Source organism: Mus caroli, unplaced genomic scaffold (genome assembly GCF_978045245.1).
Source record: "Mus caroli unplaced genomic scaffold, Mus_caroli_1 scaffold_6, whole genome shotgun sequence".
Lineage (NCBI taxonomy): Eukaryota > Metazoa > Chordata > Mammalia > Rodentia > Muridae > Mus > Mus caroli.
The window spans coordinates 7,492,495-7,510,667 of record NW_028227261.1 but is presented as its reverse complement, the minus strand read 5'-3'; the positions used below and the strand labels follow the sequence as shown (position 1 = coordinate 7,510,667).

Below are 18,173 nucleotides of genomic sequence, written 5' to 3'. Positions count from 1 at the left end.
TCAGGGTATGAAAATAGCTCTTTGCCTATGACAAATCACCACAGAGAGTGTCTGTAATCATACTCTTAGATATTTGCCTGTGAATACCAAACACAGCAGTTCTTGGGGGCACGTCGGTGATTAACAGTGAACCAAGTGAACCAGCCCAGAGAAGAGGTGATCACACAATTGATGGACATGGTCTTAAAAATGGAGCCTGGAGTAGAAAGGGTTAAGATTGACTGGGGAGGGCAAGGCTGGAGGGCACTCATCCTGTGTGTATACCTACAGTTAGCCTCCCTGGCTTCTCCGTTTGTATTCTCTGACTCCGTGGGCATCTGGAGAGGAGGGATCGTCCTTTCCCTCTGCAGTCTGACTCTGTAACTCATGTTTGTCTGTCTGTCTGTCTGTTTGTTTTTGTTTTCTTTTGTCTTTTGAGACATGGTTTCTCTGTGTAGTCCTGACTGTCCTGGAACTGGCTCTGTAGACGACCAGGATGGCCTTGAACTCACAGAGATCTGCCTGCCTCTGCTGGGATTAAAGGTGTGCACCACCACAGCTTGGTGTGTAACTTTGGACTTTAAAGAGTTGGAAAGAGGCTGGAGAGCTGAGCACTTTGGTGTTCATGGAGGGTTTGCAAGGTCCCTAAAGCTGCCAGCCCTACTTCATTTCAGGCTGGGGTTCTTTGAGGAAGAGCAGAAATCTTGAACATAGCCCAGGAACTTGCAAATCAGATACAAGTGTAGCCTTTGGTTCCTAAAGTGGCAGAGACTCTTCTTCCTGGCATCTCGCATGGTCATGCTCCAGGAGCCGGTCCATCTGTACTCAAGGTGTGTCACCGCTGTCCTCTCATCCTTCGGTAGCACTGGGGCTACTTACACTACGGCCTGAGAAAGGCTGAGTGGAATGTTTGCTGCTTCAAAGACTCCTCTGAGTCTTGATTTTTTTTTTAATTAAAAAAGATAAAATTTTTATTTTATTTATTTTATATGCCTGCCTGCCTGCATGTCCGTGCACTGTGTGTGTGCCTGGTGTCCTCTGAAGACATAGAGGCTGTCCAATCCCCTGGGACTGAAGTTGCCGATGGTTGCGAACTGCCATATGGGCGCTGGGAATCAAACCCGTGTCCTCTGCAAGAGCAACAGGTGCTCTTAGCTGCTGAGCCACTTCTCCAGCCCTGCATACGGATGTCATTGCTCCCCTAGGATCTTCTGGCCTGACTCTACTTCCCCGGAGGAGTAGAATATTGGGAAGGCAAGAACCTTGCGTGTCCCACCCCAGGGCTTTCTGGGGCTCATGCCCAGCCACCAGTGGGCTGCTCAGGTGAAGCCCCTTTATGGGGCTGATATGCACCGTCACCTTTCTTTATGATACGCTTTTTGTTTTCTTCTTTCTCTGGGCAAAACATGCCCATTAATTTTTCCCTTTCTGAAGTTTCCACTCACTGTTGACTCCCAGGGGCCACGTCCACTGGGATTAGCAACCCGGCAGAGTGTATGGGCCCAAGAGGCCCCTCGGGACTCCTGCATCCTGGCATCGGCTGTCTCCAGCTTTGATAATGAAGCTTGGGAACTCTGAAGGCTCAGAGAGGGAATGTCAAGGCTCAGTCCCAGGCTCACTGACTCAGTCCTTCTCAGTGGACTTGACCGTGGACAGGGGTCCTCAATGGCAAGGTGCCTCACTGGGGTGTGGACCAGGGGAGAAGTCTGCACGTTCTGAGGTCCATAGACCTCATCTGGTCCGGCTCAGGCTCCGGCTCAGGTCTAGCTTTCCCCCATTTCTGAAGGTTTTGCAGAAGATCTGGTTGTATTAAATATCCAGAGATGACATAGAGTCTTTGGTTCACTCCCCAGCGGATGACGTGAGCGAGAAGCCCCTGCCATTATAGGTTTCTGACAGAAGATGATAACAACCACACTCAGAAAGAAAAACAAACAAACATGGCAGACTTTGGGCCAAATGGAATAAGATGAGGTGATGAGATCCTGGTCATGGTGGGGTGGGATGCTCAGAGCCAGACTCTGAGGGGCTGGCGGCAGAGGTTAAAGATGTGAAGTGGACGATGACCTGAAGATCAGGCAGGAGACTCTTGCAGAGAGAGACCAGAGGTGATTTAAAGGTCCTCGGGTGTGAAAAACTAACTATATCAGTGACCAGATCATGTGGCCGGGGGTGGCTGGCGAGGGCTGGGATCTGTAGCACTCTGTGCGCCAGGGGACACGTGGAGGGATGCCCCTGGGGAAATAAAGTAATCTGGCTTGCTGTCTTTTAAAAGACAGCTGAGAGTGTCTTGGGACAGTGCATCATCACAGAGGCAGCAGTCGAAGACACCAGGAGTCAGGGGAGCAGTGGCTGCAACTGCTGGAGCAGGAGGATGATGGCTGGGATGAAGAGAAGGTGGGGAGGCTGAGAAGGGAGCAGAGCCTTTGCGTGCTCTGGGGAAGAGCTGGCATGACTTAGTCAGTGCAATGAATGGGATGAGCAAGAAAGGGGGCCCTGGGATGCCTGGAACGTGCTGAGCTCCCCTTGCTGTTGGCGTCTCTTCTCCGTCCCTCATTCCTCAGATCTCACGGGGTTCACCTCTTGTACGTTAGGGGAGAATGAAGTCTAGGAGTCATGCTGGCTGCTAGGAATTCTACTGTTGTCCATTTGCTCTAAGGCTGCACAATGTAGCCGATTCACCATGGGTTCTGCGCAGGGCTTGAATGTCCTTCCGGTTTCCTTCCCTGTGGCTTTAAATGTGATCTGTGTCACCAGAGCTGAGTTTCTGCCCCTTTTCTGGCCACACACATCCTCAGATGTGTGTCTCTAAGGGCTGATAGGTGGGTCAGCTAAGACAGACGTATACACAGTGCCAGCTTAGCCTCTGCCCAGCTGGATGGCAGGCATCCTAATGCTCTTTCCACATAGAAAGGTATGAATTGTTGTAGGCACGCCGCGAGACTTGAACCCAGACCCTCTCCCATTTTCTGAGGCCTCTGAGGCAGACTTTCCTTCCCTGTATCCTGGCATTACCTGTATAGTTAGATTGGCTACGGTTCTCCTGGCTGTGATGCTATAATGATGACGTCATTCTTGCCATGCTAGACATCCCGTGGGGCTCTGTGTAGTTCTGGATGCTTCCATGTAGCCCAGTAGCAAGCCAGAGGTCTGGCTGGGTGAGTGGAAAGCTGTCATTGTGGGCCTCTGGGTCCCATGAGTACTTACGGGTGCAGGTAATGCATCTCCAGCCATGTGAGCCAGCCAGCTCAGCCCTCCAGGAAGGCTCAGGAGGCCTGACCTCCAGGGGGAGTGACAGGAAGGGCAGGCTGGTGACATCTTGCAGGGGGCGTAGGAGGGTGTCCCAAGTGGGAAGCAATATGTGGCACAGCAGCTCAACCTTCCAGGAAGCTCCAGAGGTCTGACCTCCAGGGAGACTGAGGGATGGAGCTGAGGGGGAGGCTGATGCTGGTAGGGGTTGGTGGGGAATACCCCAGGCTCACCGCTGGTGCTTCTGTCTGAGTCTGACGGGGTGTCAGCCGGTTGTCCTGGGTGTGTCTGCTTGCCTTAGGGCAGGGTGGATCTGGATGGACAAGCCTGTGTCTCTGCATGAGTGGGAGACTTCTCTGCTTTCTGCCTCCACGGTCTGTACTATATCCATGACCTTCGCTTCTAACCGGACTGGACAGTTCTAATAGCACTCTCCAGGGCTTTGATCTGACGGGAGGCTGGCAGCTCTGGAGCACCCAGCCTCAGTGCAGGATGCAGAAGGGTGGGATTGGCAGAGGGAGGTACCTGGGAGGGGAAGTAGGTTGTCTCCACTACTCCTGGAAGATGGGTGCTCTGTGGGACCCCCTTAGGGAGAATGGGTGTGTGACTAAGGGATGGTTCAGCAAGAGTCACTGGTCTTTGTGTTTCCATTCTGGATAAGAACGCTCTCTTACCTGTGGGAATGCTCTTATGATGCAGGTACCCACTGACAGTCCTCTTTCTCAGTTTCCCCTGTGCTCCTGCCTTCCTAGGGAGAATCCCTGAATCCCGGTTAGCACAGGGCCACGGGAAAACATGGAAGACAGGCACTGTGTGCCCTGCTTAGAAATACTCTGAAGGGTAGTTATCATAGTTCTCCTGACATGGGTGCTTCACAGGACATATTGCAGGAATCGTCCCTCCTTCCCTGCGTCGGACCCAGGGATCAGACCCAGGTCATCAGGTTCACCTTTACCTGGCTGAGTGATCTTGGAACTCACAGAAAATCCGCATGCCTCTGCCTCCCAAGTACTGGGATTAAAGGCATGCGCCACCAGCACCCAGCTGTGTTTTGTCTTTTTTGAGATAGGCTCACTATACAGCCTAGGCTGGCCCCAACTTGAGATCTTCCTGCCTCATGTACTAGGATCACAGACATGTGCCCCATGCCTGGCCCCTTGACTTATCTAATTCTGGAATCTACAGAGGTATATCCCTGGCGCAGGGGATATGAAAAGTCCCTAAGTTTGGAGGTGCGGGGACCAAGTCAAGGCTCCAGTGGGACAGTCGAGCAACCCATCTTCCAAGTCCTCGGACAGCTGCCCGCAGGCAGCTCACTCCCTGCTTGCTTCTGTCAGGTCTAGTAGAGGTCCTCACCCAGCGTTCTCTTCAGTTTCGTTCCTTGGCCTCTCTCAGAAATGGGAGTCTCCTCTGACCCTGTACCTTGCAGCTTAGGGTTGGGAACCCTACAGCCGGCCACAGTGGGGGAGTGGAGGGGAATATATTTACATAGGACTTTCTCCTCCAGAAATGCTAATCGGGAAGAGCAATTAAAAGCAACTTTTTTCCCTTAGTAATCGATGTTAAGAGCTGGTAATGAAGTTTTGGGCCGTTGTGACTCAATATTTCAGCTTCACCGACTCAAGTCAAAACAATCCAAGCCTGGGAGTTTGCTAGCAGCTGAGCTGGGCCCTGGTAGCAGCTGTGAGTCCTGATGTTGCCTCTGTCACTAGTGGCCCACCCTACACTGCTCACTGGGCAGAGAGGATCCGTCCCAGCTGGGAAGGGGTCAGTGCTCCAAGGCGTCCGTCAGAAGACCAGGAGTGCACGTGAGTTGAATGGACGTAGGAGCGGGATGTAGTGGGCCCACAGTTCGGGAACAGGAGCCAGGAAGTGGGGCGGGGATCAGAGAAAATGGGTGCTACAGGAGCCCACAGGATGGAGCAGTGCTCAGTCCTGACCTCTGACCTTTGCTCAGTCCTGACCTCTGACCTTTGCTCCCTCCTCTCCTCTTTGCAATCATTCCTTCAACCTTATTGAATAGTTCAGACCCCTCATCTAATGAAGCAAACGGAAGGGCCAAGGATGCCCGTCCGTCCTCTTGGAACTTTTCATTTGGTGGAGAGAAGCAAATAACGGCACAGACAAACGGATATCAGCGGCGTCAACCTGCGCCGAAGGCAACCCTGGAAGAAAGGGAGTGGGGGAGGCGGCTGGTGTGTAACTTTAGGTGTGGCTTCTGGAGAAAGGGTCACCAAGGTGGAGCCAAAAAGGAGGTGAGGTCGCCACTTGTGCCGATTAATATCTGGGTTAGGGCCATTCATTCCGTCAGAGGGAGTAGTAACTGTGAGATCTTGGAGGCAAGAGCTTGTCCCTACTCCGCCTATGGGCGGACAGTTGGGAGGCCTGTGCTCCTGGAGTGGGTGAGGGTCAGAATCCATTTAGTGCTGTAGTGAATTCTGTTTTATTCTCTGTTTCCCAAGTGAAATTTGAGTCTTTGAGGAGTTCTGAGGGACATGATCTGATTAGGTGGCGGCTCTTTATTAAGACGCAAGCCTCAACTGTCCGACTCCTCCTCTCATGGTCCCCTGGGTAATGAATCTCTCATGCACCACGCACTTTCATCAGGGAGTGGACACAGGTGTCTGTCTGGCCCCACCCCCATCTCCAGCATTGGTCTCCTCCCAGGAAGCAAGTTCACAAACAGGGTCTTGTCACTTTAAGTAGCCCCCAACCAGCTTCCCTGGCCTGCTTCATCTGGAGCTCGAGTGCGTGTTGTTCTAGGACCGATCAGCTTTAGCTAATTAATAATCTGACAGGAGACACCCAGGGGATTAGCTGCCGAGCTGAGCTCTACCAAGCCTTGGCAAACGAGCCCTGTGCTCCTTAGGGACATGGAGGTGACTTTGAGGGGTACGGGCAGAGGGGACCTACCATAGGTGAACAGTGGCACAGGGCAGTGTAGGACGGTGTGGGGACAGTTAGGTAAAGAGTCTCTTGAAGGGAGTCTGCTCTCCCAAGATGCACAGAGATGAGTGGATGTGTCTGTCCACTGCCCTTTGAGATCTTGTCACACACCAGAACTCATCACCACCTGTCAGATACCCCTTCTGAATAGCTGGATTGATTGCATTGCCAGAGTTAGCCAATTAAGATACAAGACCACAAGTGAAATTTGAAGTTCGGGTAAACAGCAAATAATTCTTAGCATAAGAATATTTCATGTGATATTTGGGATATACTTATGCTCAGACAGTGTTCCTCATGTATTAGACTTTCATGTTTCCCTGGGCATGCTGTCTTTCTTCTGACACCATCGTAGCCTGGAGAGGTCTGGAAGCTTTGAGGCTTCCCCTCAAGGGAAGCCTGGGGTTCCATCAAAAAGAGGGGAGACTCCTTGGGGAGCTGTCTGAGGACTGGAGTGATACTGGAGTCGCTGTGACTTCCACTGGCTTTGTCCGGGGAGAGGATGTTGGAAGTAAAGGGCTGTCACTTGGTGGAATCTCTCATCCTGTATCTGGGGCCAGGTGATCCTTGGATGTGTAGACAGTAAATCCCACTGGGGGGCATCTTGACACACCCCCCCCACCCCGGGCAAGAAGCAATGTTCAGTAGCCACTTCTCCCCAGAGAGGCTATTACCTAGGAGTAGGCTTCGGGCTTCTCTTGACGGTAGGTATGCCTAAAGTCCCTGGGGATAGTTTGTATCGGATGCTAAGGGCTCTCTGTTCTGAGCCCCAAAGAGGTGGGCAGACATGGGTAAATGTGGGGTAGGGGCTAGACTAAGGTAGGCCCAGAAGTCTGCTATGTAGGGCTACCTCCATGTTCTGAGGCCTCTGAGCACTGAACAGAGATACCCATCTTCAGACCTCTGTACACCTGCTTTCCCAAGATCTTGGAGTATCCCTGTACCAGCTTGAGGAAGGGCAGGCCATCCAGAGAGCCGGGCTGCCTAGAGGGTCATTCTGGGTGCCAGAATTGAAAATCTTTATTGGAAAACTCGATGGGACCTAACTGCTCCCTCTGGTGACCTCTGTCACCCTGGCTCAGTTCCCCGTGGTCAGGGCGCTCAGTATAGTAAGAAGGGCTTGCCGCCAGCTGGTGTAAGTCCAGCTTCCAGCAGCCAAGGGGCCTGATGCCAGGAGGGCAGTGCCCGAGGTGGGAGCTCTCTGGGCTGGGCTCTTTTCTGCAGGACTCAACAGCCATCCCAACCTCACCCTTGAAGGGTTCCCCTCCCAGGCCCCCTGGGCAGCCTCCTCCCAGCTTTTCCCGGCAGGCACCGCCAGCTTCAGAGCCTTGCGGTGGGAGCAGAAGGGGCTGGGGGGGGGGGGTGCCGAGCTGGTGGGAACCTCTTCCGCTTCCCGAGCTCTCAGCCTCTTCCCCAGCGCGCCCAGCGGTTTGGCCCTGGTTCTTGAGCCGTCTGCTGCCCGTGCTGCCTCTGACCGACATCGTTAGCATGGGTATTTATATTTCATTAACGACATTAAGCCCAAATGGCATTAAAAGCAAAGCTAGTGATAAATAGCTTATTAATAAACAGGGAGTACTCCGTGCTGCCTGGCCTCTCCCAGCCCCAGTGTTAACCCTTGCTGCCCTAGATAAATAGGCTTCACCCCAAAGATCATCCTCGAGAGATGGGACCAGAAAGGTCCCGTCACGTGACCAGGAAGGTCCCATCACGTGACCGCCTTCCATCTGGTTGCGCTCAGGTCCCTGTGTCTTGGAGCACATGGGGGCCAACTCTAGGTCACTGGGGTTCACACAGACTAGCCAGGCACCTCAGAGTTTCTAATCAAATCTCCCCTGCCCTCCTCCTCCTCACTCATTTTGATCCGAGGGCTTTCTAGACCACTCTAACCGGCCTTCTCTCATTTCCCGGAAGCCCGGTCCGGAAGAGAGTCTTCTATATTGTGTTTAGAGTTGTGAAGCCTGTGAAGAAGAAGCAGCCCCGTCATGGAACCCCAACTAGCGTAGTCTGCATGCTGTGAGTGAGTGTGGTAGTCCCAGGCATGTCTGAGACATCCCACTTGGATCCATTTTACAGCCACAAAAAAAGCGTCATGGCTCAGTCGGGAAGTTTGCCTAGCATGCGTGACGTTCTGGGTTCCGTTCCCAGCAGCATGGAAATGGGGGTGTGGTGCATACCTGTAGTCCCAGCCCTTGAGAGGTAGAAACAGGTAGCTCTCAAGTTTACTGTCATCCTCAGCTACATAGCAAGTTCCAGGCCAGCCTGGGATACCCAACGCCATCTCCAGATGACAAAGTAGAAAGGCAAACCTGATACCCAGGATAGCAAGCTAGCATCAGCAGTTGGGGCTTGTAGCACACAGCTGCTGGGCCCCCTCTTTTGGTACCCTCTCCCCAGAGACGAGGCTTGTCATGGAGGAGGCCATCCTGGCTCCTGAACCTTAGAGATGCCAGGGCTTCGTTTAGCTAAGGCTTCTCAGTCTTTGCTTAGCCTTGCCGGATTTTTTGAGCTTCTTGCCTCTTTTATCCGTGTGACACTCCTGTGTAGGGAGACATGCCTGCCTGCAAGAAGGCTAGTCATGCCTTCGCAAGACAGCATCCTCCTACAATTCCGAAGTACCATCTGCTATCCACGGGAGCCCTCCTGGAGGGAGGAGCAGCTAGGCCTGGGTTGTCTGGGGTTCATGTCAGCAAACATGGCTGCAGGTTTACCCTTAACATATCTGAGCACCAGGCGCAGACTCAGTCCCTTGATGCTCACGGAGCTCCAGCCTCGGTCAAAATCAATTGAACGCAAGAAAAGAAGTTAGAGCCCCGCAGAGACCCTCTCAGCCCTCCACCAAACAAGGTTCTCGACATGGGCCTGCCCATTTGGGGTTGTTTTTGGCCTCATCCGACTAGATTGGAAATGGGGTTTTCTTAGAGTCTCTCAGTGTAGGGAGGAAAAAAGGGAAGAGTGTAGAGGGGGAGAAGGTGAAGTTTCCACATGGTCCCACCCTGAGGACAGGGTAGCAGTACCATCCCTACCTCCATCTAGGGAATGTGGATGGAGCCTGCAGTCTGTTAATAAGCAGGACATCTGCTGTCTGCCAGGGACCTGACTCTCCCAACTCTTTATTTTCGGTTTTGGTTTTGGCTTTTCAAGACAGCGTTTCTCCGTGTAGCCCTGGCTGTCCTGGAACTTGCTCTTTAGACCAGGCTGGCCTCGAACTCACAGAGATCCAGCTGCCTCTGCCTCCCCAGTGCTAGAAGGCCTGGCTCACCCATTTTTTTTCCTATTAAGTTATGGCTGAGCACGGTTCAGCACAGCTTGGTGAGTGGCACAGTGAAGTTATGATTGCCACCCACAGGCTACCTCAGCCGAGCTAGGCACATACATTCCAGCCACTGTGAGAGAACCAAAAGACAGGGGCCACTAGCTGTCAGGAGGGATAAGGGGAAAGATGGCTTTAGGACTGGCCACCCTGTGTACTAATGCAGGCTCTCTATTTTGTAGATGTGTGGCTGTCCCTTCTCCACACTTGGCTCTGTTGCCCTCTTCTGCGAAATGGGCACAGTTGTTGCTTAGTTGCAAGGAAGTGGTCTCTAAAACACCCAAGGTAGGGCTTCACAAATACCGAACGAGAGATGGCTGCCGCCCTGACTCCCAGGAGGCCTCCTCCTTAGTTGTCTCTGACCCTTGGCCCATCTCACCATCCCCAACTCTGCAACACCCAGGACTGGGCTCTGGCTTCTGCCAGAGTTTGGCAGGTACTAGACCAGCCTGTTTAGAGCCCCATCTGTGGGACTGGCTCACCCGAGTTGCATCAATTTATAGGAGAGACGAGAGCGTCCGCACCCATTGCCTTCCCAAGGGCGGTGTCTTCTCAGTGCCCGCTGTGTTCTCCAAGGATGGGGTCTAGGCAGGAATTTGGGAGGCTGTCTGATGTGAGGTTGACCTGTTTCAATGAAATGGCATAGCCTGTCACTTGGTCTCCCCATCAGGCCCCACCAGCTCAAGGATGGTTGAACATTTGTATCTGCCTGGCATGGATCATACAGGAGAAGCCAGGAGGTTACCCAGTTTGTCTATGTGGCCCAGAGCCACCCAGGCATATGTGACTCAAAAGAAAGAACTGTCATGATAGCCAGGAAGAGAGAGACTTTGGGAATGAGAGACAGTGCTGTGGATGACTAGGCCCACAGCTGAAGAGCTGGGCCTGTGTGTGGGGTTGATAAGCAGGCCAGCAAACTTGATCTCACTCTGTCACATGCAAGGGCAGTAGAAGCCTCTAACTCCCCCAGGAGGCTAAGGTGTCCAGCAACAGGTCAGCCTCAGTGGGCTGGGATGTAGATAGGCAGACCCTAGGAACCGTATAGAACAATTGGGCTCCTCCGTATCTGCCTCCAGCAGTGGGCACTGACGACCGGTTTGTGGTACATACTTTCTCAATGTCAGCCGCCATGGAAGGCATTTGAGCTGGGGAAAGCAGGAGGGGTCCTGTGGTCTTCTCTTCTGGAAGCTTCTCTTACTTTCAGTTTCTTTTTGCAACTGTTTTCTTTTCTCCTTGGGGTCTAATTAAAGACTTGGAGCCGTTTACAGCCTGTGGTTGGCTTTTTATGTGAAGCCTTGGCAATTACCCTCTGCCCTAAAATAAGTTTCGATGGAACGGGATAGGATAGTCCTTACTTTGTTCTCACCTTAATTTTGCTCTGTGTGTGTGTGTGTCTGTCTGTCTGTCTGTCTGTGTGTGAGTGTATATGTCTGTGTGTGTGAGTGTATGTCTGTGTGTGAGTGTATGTGTCTCTGTGTGTGAGAGAATGTGTCTGTGTGTGTGTGTGTGTGTGTGTGTGTGTCTGTGAGTGTGAGTGTGTGAGACAGAGGCTCACGACACCTTTCCCACTGTCCCTTTCCAGTTCCTACCTCCTTGTCACTATCCCCATCTCATTCCTTGGCCAGGGCAGAGGCCTGGACAGTGGGGACAGTATGTTCTCAGCTTTGCTCTGCCTTAAGGGAGCTCTGTGACAACAGGTAGGTCATCTGTTGACTCTGTCCCAGTTTCTTCATTTGTGAGCAGGGCAGGGGTGGGCATGCCCGAGGCTCCTCTGCTCTTTGTAAGCACATGTCTTGCCACAGCTCCACGGGGAGCGAGGAAGCCACCAGCACCAACCCCTGCACCATCCAGCCTCATTCTCCTCTTTGCTGACACACCACCCCGAGTTCTAGCAGGAGCACGAGCACAGTGGTCAAGTTCCCAAAGCTTTTTGACCCTTTTCCACCTTAATTTGCCTAACCATTGTGTGAGCAGGCGCGGTCACCCCACTTTACAGCCAAGCCCTCTAGCCAGAGATAATTAGTGGCTTTTCTGATGCTACTTCTTAGAGGAGACAGGGCCCGGGGTTCCAAACCCAGGCCTGAAGCTTTAGGTCATTCAGAGACGAGGAAATCAGAAATGGACAAAGAGGACTGGAAAGAACTGTTTTCTTGGGGTGGAGGGTACAGCTTTGGGGAGTCAGTACCCCACGTCTGCCAAGCAGCTGTGTGAGGTTTCTTTCTGTTAAGCCAAAGCAAATGGTGACCTGCCAAAAACAACCAGGTCACAGCAGGCTCTGATTGCTGTGTAGAAGGTAAGGCAACTCATTCTTTGAATAGATCTAGAAATTTCTTAGATTGCTTTGGAGAGTTCCTGTGCAATACTATAGAGTGATGGGTAGGTGAGTGGGTAGACGGATGGATGGAGCCTGGTGCTGAGCCTAGGCCCAAGTCTGATATGTTATGTACTAGGGTGCAGGGGAGGCAGGCAGTGGATAGTGGTATACACCCACCCAGAAGGATATGGCTCTGCTGTGTGCCTGACAGCTGTTTAGAGTTGTCAGGATGGATGGCTTGTTGGCTTCTGTGGCTAGAGTGAGAACATGTCACCACATACCTGCCCATAGTCTAAGAAACCTAGGTACCAGAGATCTAGGCCAGGACCATACCTTGACTCTCTCTGATATGCCTGACACCCATTTCTCTCTCTCTCTCTCTCTCTCTCTCTCTCTCTCTCTCTCTCTCTCATACACACACACACACACACACACACACACACACACACACACCCTTCCTTTTAATTCCTTGGACATGCATAGGGACGAAATACCCTCTAAAAGCCAGAGTGGCTGTTTTTATGTGCTGGGAACAACTTTGTCTTATTTTGGGAGCAGGGTAGGAGCGGGAGCCCCCAGGTATGAGGTCTGAGGCAGTTGGAATCGTGGAGGACGAGAGTGCCTGAGCTTCCAAGGACTGATTAGATGGTATGCCAAGTGTATTAAATTTTGCAGACATTTTAACAGCAATATGCTAGATAGTTGGGTGTCCCCTGAGGCGGCTGGATTTTTTATATCCTTCACAGAAGGTCAGAACCCTCTTCTGCCTGCCTCTCCCCCCTCCACCCTAAGCTCTCGGCTCCTCTCTCACTCACCCTCCCTTTCCTCAGCAATTTCCCTTGCTTTTTACTCTCTGCTTGTGGGAACCTAAAGGGCAGCTCTGGCCCCTGTCATAGAAAACATTGGGTCCCTCCTGCCCTGCTGCTGGGGGCGGTGGGGGGCTCAGGGGCTCAGGAGGGGTACAGAGGGGACTTGGCTTCTCTTTTAGTGTCCCCTACCCCTGTTCCCCCCATTTCAGAGACTGTTGTGAGACCTGCTCCCCCCTCCTCATTTTTATAGAAAAAAGGCAGGAAAAGAATCCATCTGGCATATGAATAATTGAAATGCTCAACTCTCTTCCTGTGGCTGCTGTTTGTTCTCGGCTCCCCCGGCCCCCGCCCATCCTCCTGAGCTCAGGTCTCCAAGTGGAGGACTGTGGGCATCCTTTGGAGGGGCTCCGGTGAAGCTCGAGGCTCTCCTTAACCTGGAACCCTTATTCTGAATTGATCAGCTTGAGCGAGCCATTTGGATGTGCCGTTTCTTTCTCACTGTTTATGGGGACAACCAGCCCCTGGACAAAGTCTCCCTAAATATCAGTCAAAGTCACATGGCTCACTTGGGCCTCCAGCTTCAAAGAATAGTTTCCCTTGAAACTGCTGGACTGGCTGCTTCCCGTGTCCCTGGGATCCTCTGGTTTCTACCAGGCTCTTACTTACTGTCTCTCTGCCCTGAGGGATCAGTGCGCTCCTGGACTCCAGGGTCTCCTGTTCAGGGACTTTGGCCTCTGTGTCACTTACTGGGTGCTTTCTCCGCCCCTCATCCAGGCTTCCTTAGATGCCCAAGACCACACAGTTCTCTCCACCGCCTCGGCCACCTTGGCCTAGCCAGGGCTCACCCACTTCTCCGTAGCTTTACTCAACCTTGGCAAAGTAAACCCACGAAGATAAGAGCTTCAGCTTTATTCTCTACATGTCAGAAGAGAGTATCGCAAGAGGTGGTGGGAGATCAGGCTGGGCTGGGGACATCCTGGGCTCAGGCCAGCCTGGAGCAGGCTGCCTGTCCGATCTCGAGTTGGTACCAGGTACGGCCTTGAGCCTGGTGTCCGGGTTCACTGTTCACTGTCTCTTTAAAAGTGCTTAGAGGAAACCGGTGTGTTAATTCAAGATGCAGAGGGGCCTGTAGGTGACAGCTTGAGCCACTTAGTTCCCTGAAAGCCAACTTTCCCTGTCCCCTTTTCCCCTCCTGCCTTGCTGTCCCCGTTTTGCCCAGCTGTGGCTCTCCACCCTCATCCTTGATCCTTGCCTTGTGAGAAGCTGGCCCAGGCCTTGTGTAGCTGTGGGAAGTGTAAGGCTCTGTGTTAAAAACTCAGTACCCCGCTTGTCTGTTTGGGACGTGGTGTTAATGTCCCAGATGAAGTAGTGATTGGAGCCGTGGGCCCCGTGGTTATGAAGGGTTTTGCGGGATGGGGACGCTGGCACGGATGGCACTGCAGGGCAATGAGGGGGACCCTTACTCCTGTGCCTTCTGGGTTTTGGTACATTGTTTCTCAGAAGATAAACCTGCACCCCAAGAAAGAGGGCACAGGAACAGTGCCGAAACATTCTAGCCTCTTCTGGGTTTGGGGGGAAAAAAACCTGCCTAGTAAGCAAAATATAATTCAGATGAAATTTAAATCGGGGTTGTTAATATATAGCTATAAAATATATATATATAATGTATAAAGTCGTTTGTAAAGACTCCTACACCTGTTATAAAAACTGCAAAATGTCTGGCATTCCAGGTCCTGGTAGGAATAATTGGATATTTATATCCAATAAAACTGGTTTGGTGGGGAAATCGTTTCCCTCCATGTGAATTCTCAGTTGAGGGTGAGTTTCGGAGGTTGGGTTGTTTTTTTTTTTTTTTTCCCCTGACAATAAAACCAAAGGTTTGGCACCAGCAAATGTATTTCCCGTAAATATCTAAGTCTCTCTTTTTCCCAGCCTGAGCTCCTCTGGACGGGCCCCGTCATGCCAGCCCACTCTCCTCTCCCGTCTTTTCATACACACTGGTATCCTCTGTGCCCCAGGCTCCAGCTCCGACCCAGAACCAATGTGGGGGGTGGGGGTGGGGTCCCAGGCATTTGGTGTTTGATACCTGTTTCTTCCAACCCAGCTTCTAGTAGGCCCAATGCTTTGATTTTGCTCTCTCCGCCCTCTCCTACTTCAAATACATTCCTGGGATGGACGGAGCTTTATTCTTATTAGCCCAGCAAAAGCCCAATGTAGGTATTTTTCTGATTTGAATTTTTCTGATTTTTATTAAACACCTTCACTGATTTTCAGTTTCTCTTCCTTGACCTCCTGTTTGTCACCTTCTCTCCCCCCTTCCTTCCCCACCTGCCCCTCCTCTTCCCCTTCCTTCTCTCCCCTCCTCCCTCCCCCTCTTCCTTCCCCACCTCCCCCTCTTCTTTCCCCCCCTTCCCCTCCTCCTCCCCCCTCTCCCTCTTCCTTCCCCTTCCTTCTCTCCCCTCCTCCCTTTCTCCCTCCCTCTTACCCCCTCCCCCTCCTTCCCTTCCTCCTCTCCCTCCTCCCCCTCACCTCCTCCCCTCTCCCTCTTCGCTTTCTTAGCAGTGTTAGACCTCCTGGCTTACAGCCTTCAGGTTCTCCACTATGAGCAGTGAAACCCCAGAGAGTCAGTTGCATCACTGACCTGGCCCAGGGAGACCTGCTCCCACCCTATCTGTACTCCCATCTGTTCTGCAGAGGTGAACAGATGGAGCCAGAAGGTAGCAAGGATGAACTGTGACTTTTTTGTTTGTTTCTCTCCCATTATATGGATGTAGAGCTGAGGCTCTGGGTGGTGCAGATGGTTGGAGAGGGGTCAGCTTAAAGTTGCTTGTTTGTTTGTTTATTTGTTTGTTAAAGACAGGGTTTCTTTGGCTGTCTATCCTGGAATGAGCTCTATAAACCAGGCTGACCTTGAACTCACAGAGACCCACCTGTCTCTGCCTTCCAAGTGCTGGGATTAGAAGCACTGTCTGGCTTGGGTTCTTAACTGAGCCAGGCAGAGCAAGGCCTGGTGTTTGCCATCAGGCTGGTTCTGGCAATGGAAAAAATGCAGGACTTATTGTCATTTGATCAGTGGTGAGAGGAAAGTGGCTCACCTCTGTGAGTCTAACAGGTTGGTGATGTGGGATTGGTGCTGCTTCTGGTTTAGGGCCTCTGAGAGGGGGAGTGTAGGATCTCCTGCAGGGGTCACAGCGTCACTGTGAAAGCTGGGGAAGTGGGAGGATTTCCCAGAAGGCAGCCTCCAAGCGAGGATACACTCAGGTAGTTGTGACGTAGGACCTCATCCGCAGGCCCCTGTTGGTGAGAGCTGCCTTTTCCTGCCCCCCACTCCCTCGCAGAAGAGGCCAGAACACTTTGTAGTCTTCAGAAATCTGCAGTGGCTTAACTTCACTCAGGAAGGAAAGGCTCTGAACCATGGAGGAGTTAGTCAAATATGTATGCCAGGGTAGTCAGGGCTCCAGGAGCAATTTGGCCTCCAAAAGGACTGCCCAAAGAAACAGAGAGATGGATTGCTGTGCCTCTGAAATGACTGACCTAGCCCCACTCAGTCTTTGCATTTGAGGCCAAACTATAGTCTGGGGACTACAAGGGCTAGTAGGCGGTTGTTCCGATGGAGACCATTTATATCAAAGATGAGAAGCCGCAGGAGCCAGGTGTTGGCGGTGCACAACTTTTATCCCAGTACTAGGGAGGCAGAGGCAGGCGGATCTCTGAGTTTAAGGCCAGCCTGGTCTACAGAGTGAGGTCCAGGACAGCCAGGGCTACATAGAGAAACCCTGTCTCAACAAAACAAAATAACAACAACAACAACAAACCAACTAACCAAATAAACAAAAGCCACCGGAAGGCTGCGTGACCAGCTTGGCCGTTTGAGGAAGCTCTGGAAAAGATCTGCTGATCCAAGAGGAGATACTAAGCTTCATTACAGAATGATAGGTGGTAAGGATAGCCCTAAGGTATAGCTCCGGCTGCTGTGCCTCCCCAGGGGCACAAGCCTCACATTCCACACCCTTCCCCCACTCCGGTACGCCCTCCCCTTGTCCTTGACAGAGGGCACTGTATGTTCATACTAGGCAGGGCCAGCAAGCCCTGAGCCAGTAGGTGATAATCCCAGCGGTGGGTGATAAGCCCAGCAGTGATAATCATTGCAGATAAGCGTCTGTGGTGCCCCCTGCCCAAGACAGAGCAGGAGCCACCCAGGGTGCCTCAATGGTGCAACTTTTCCTGGCCTATAAGTTTCATGCAGCCACAAAGCTGGACCCTGGCCTGGAAGCAGAAAGATCCTGAAAGATGCCCAGATGACTTGTTCAGTGTTGTTTTTTTTCCCACCTCTTTCCTTCTTTGCCCCAAATCCTAAGCAAAATTAAGAAAGATTGAAAGATTGGAAGACAGACAGATAGACAGAAGGAAGGAAAGGAAGGAAGGAAGGAAGGAAGGAAGGAAGGAAGGAAGGAAGGAAAGAAAGAAAGAAAGAAAGAAAGAAAGAAAGAAAGAAAGAAAGAAAGAAAGAAAGAAAGAGAGAGAGAAAGAAAGAAAGAAAGCAAGCAAGCTGCACCCAAGCTTCCTGTTACTGGCTCCCGAAGAAGCCAGTCAAATCTCCCCTTGTTGAGAACATTTTGACAGCATAAAATTGCTGCCGGAATGTGACTTTAACGAAAAGTAAAAAAAAAAAAAAAAAAAAAGGGAAAAGAAAAAAAAACCTTCCTTCATGCATATGGAGTTTTTTGGAAAAAAAAAATGGTATTTTAATGCTTTCTATTAAATTGGGACTAAAAGTGGTGTCTTAATTTGCATGCATTAGCATATTTGCATATAGATCACTGAAATGGTGGAAGAGAGAAGAGCCTTTAAATGAAAATTCTTTTAAAGGCACAGGCCTGCCTCCCTCTCCCTCTCCCTCTGGGATTTGTACTTGATCTTTCCCTGCACCTACAGCTGGCCTTGTGTCTTGATCGCCACGGGAATAGGTAGCTGACCGACACTCAGAGCTGTTTCACTGTAGAGTTAGAGGCTGGCAAGCCCTGGTTCTTGGTCACCACAGCCCTGTGGCTTCCTAGTGTAGCCCAGTAGTCTGTCCCAGAGGTGGCTGTGTGGGGAGGGGCTTGCATCTACCACCAACAGACTGTGGGCCTGGGTCCCTGGGCCTCTGCAAGCCCTTGTCTTCCCCCAGCTTGGGTTTTCTCCTCTCACCCTTCCTAGGCTGTGTTTTGTGCTATGGGTCTACTGTAGACACAGGTGCTCTCTGCGACTGTCCTGGGCTTATAGCCTGGCTTTGTACCAAAGGAGGGGAGGGGGAGGTGGAGTGGTCTGCTTCTGCTGGTTCTCCCTCTGCCAGCTTCCCCTTCCCACCCTCTTGACACAGAAGGCCCAGGCTGTTGTGTCTCCTTTATCGTTTAGGCCTCCAGTTGTTTAAATGTCACCTCTGCCTCTTCAGACTGCCTAAAGTCACCCCACATACTCCTCAGTCACTCTCCCTGTTTGCCCTCCAAGAACTTGTGTTTCATCGATTCCATGGTAACGTCCCTTTTCCAGCACTCCCATCCTTGCCTGGGTTAAAGCTGGA

General features: G+C 51.8%; 1 protein-coding gene across 3 annotated transcripts in view; it reads left to right on the top strand.

Moving 5' to 3' along the window:
* Casz1 (castor zinc finger 1) overlaps positions 1–18,173 on the top strand; it is a 149,880-nt gene that overhangs the window by 34,791 nt on the left and 96,916 nt on the right. The window lies entirely within an intron of this gene.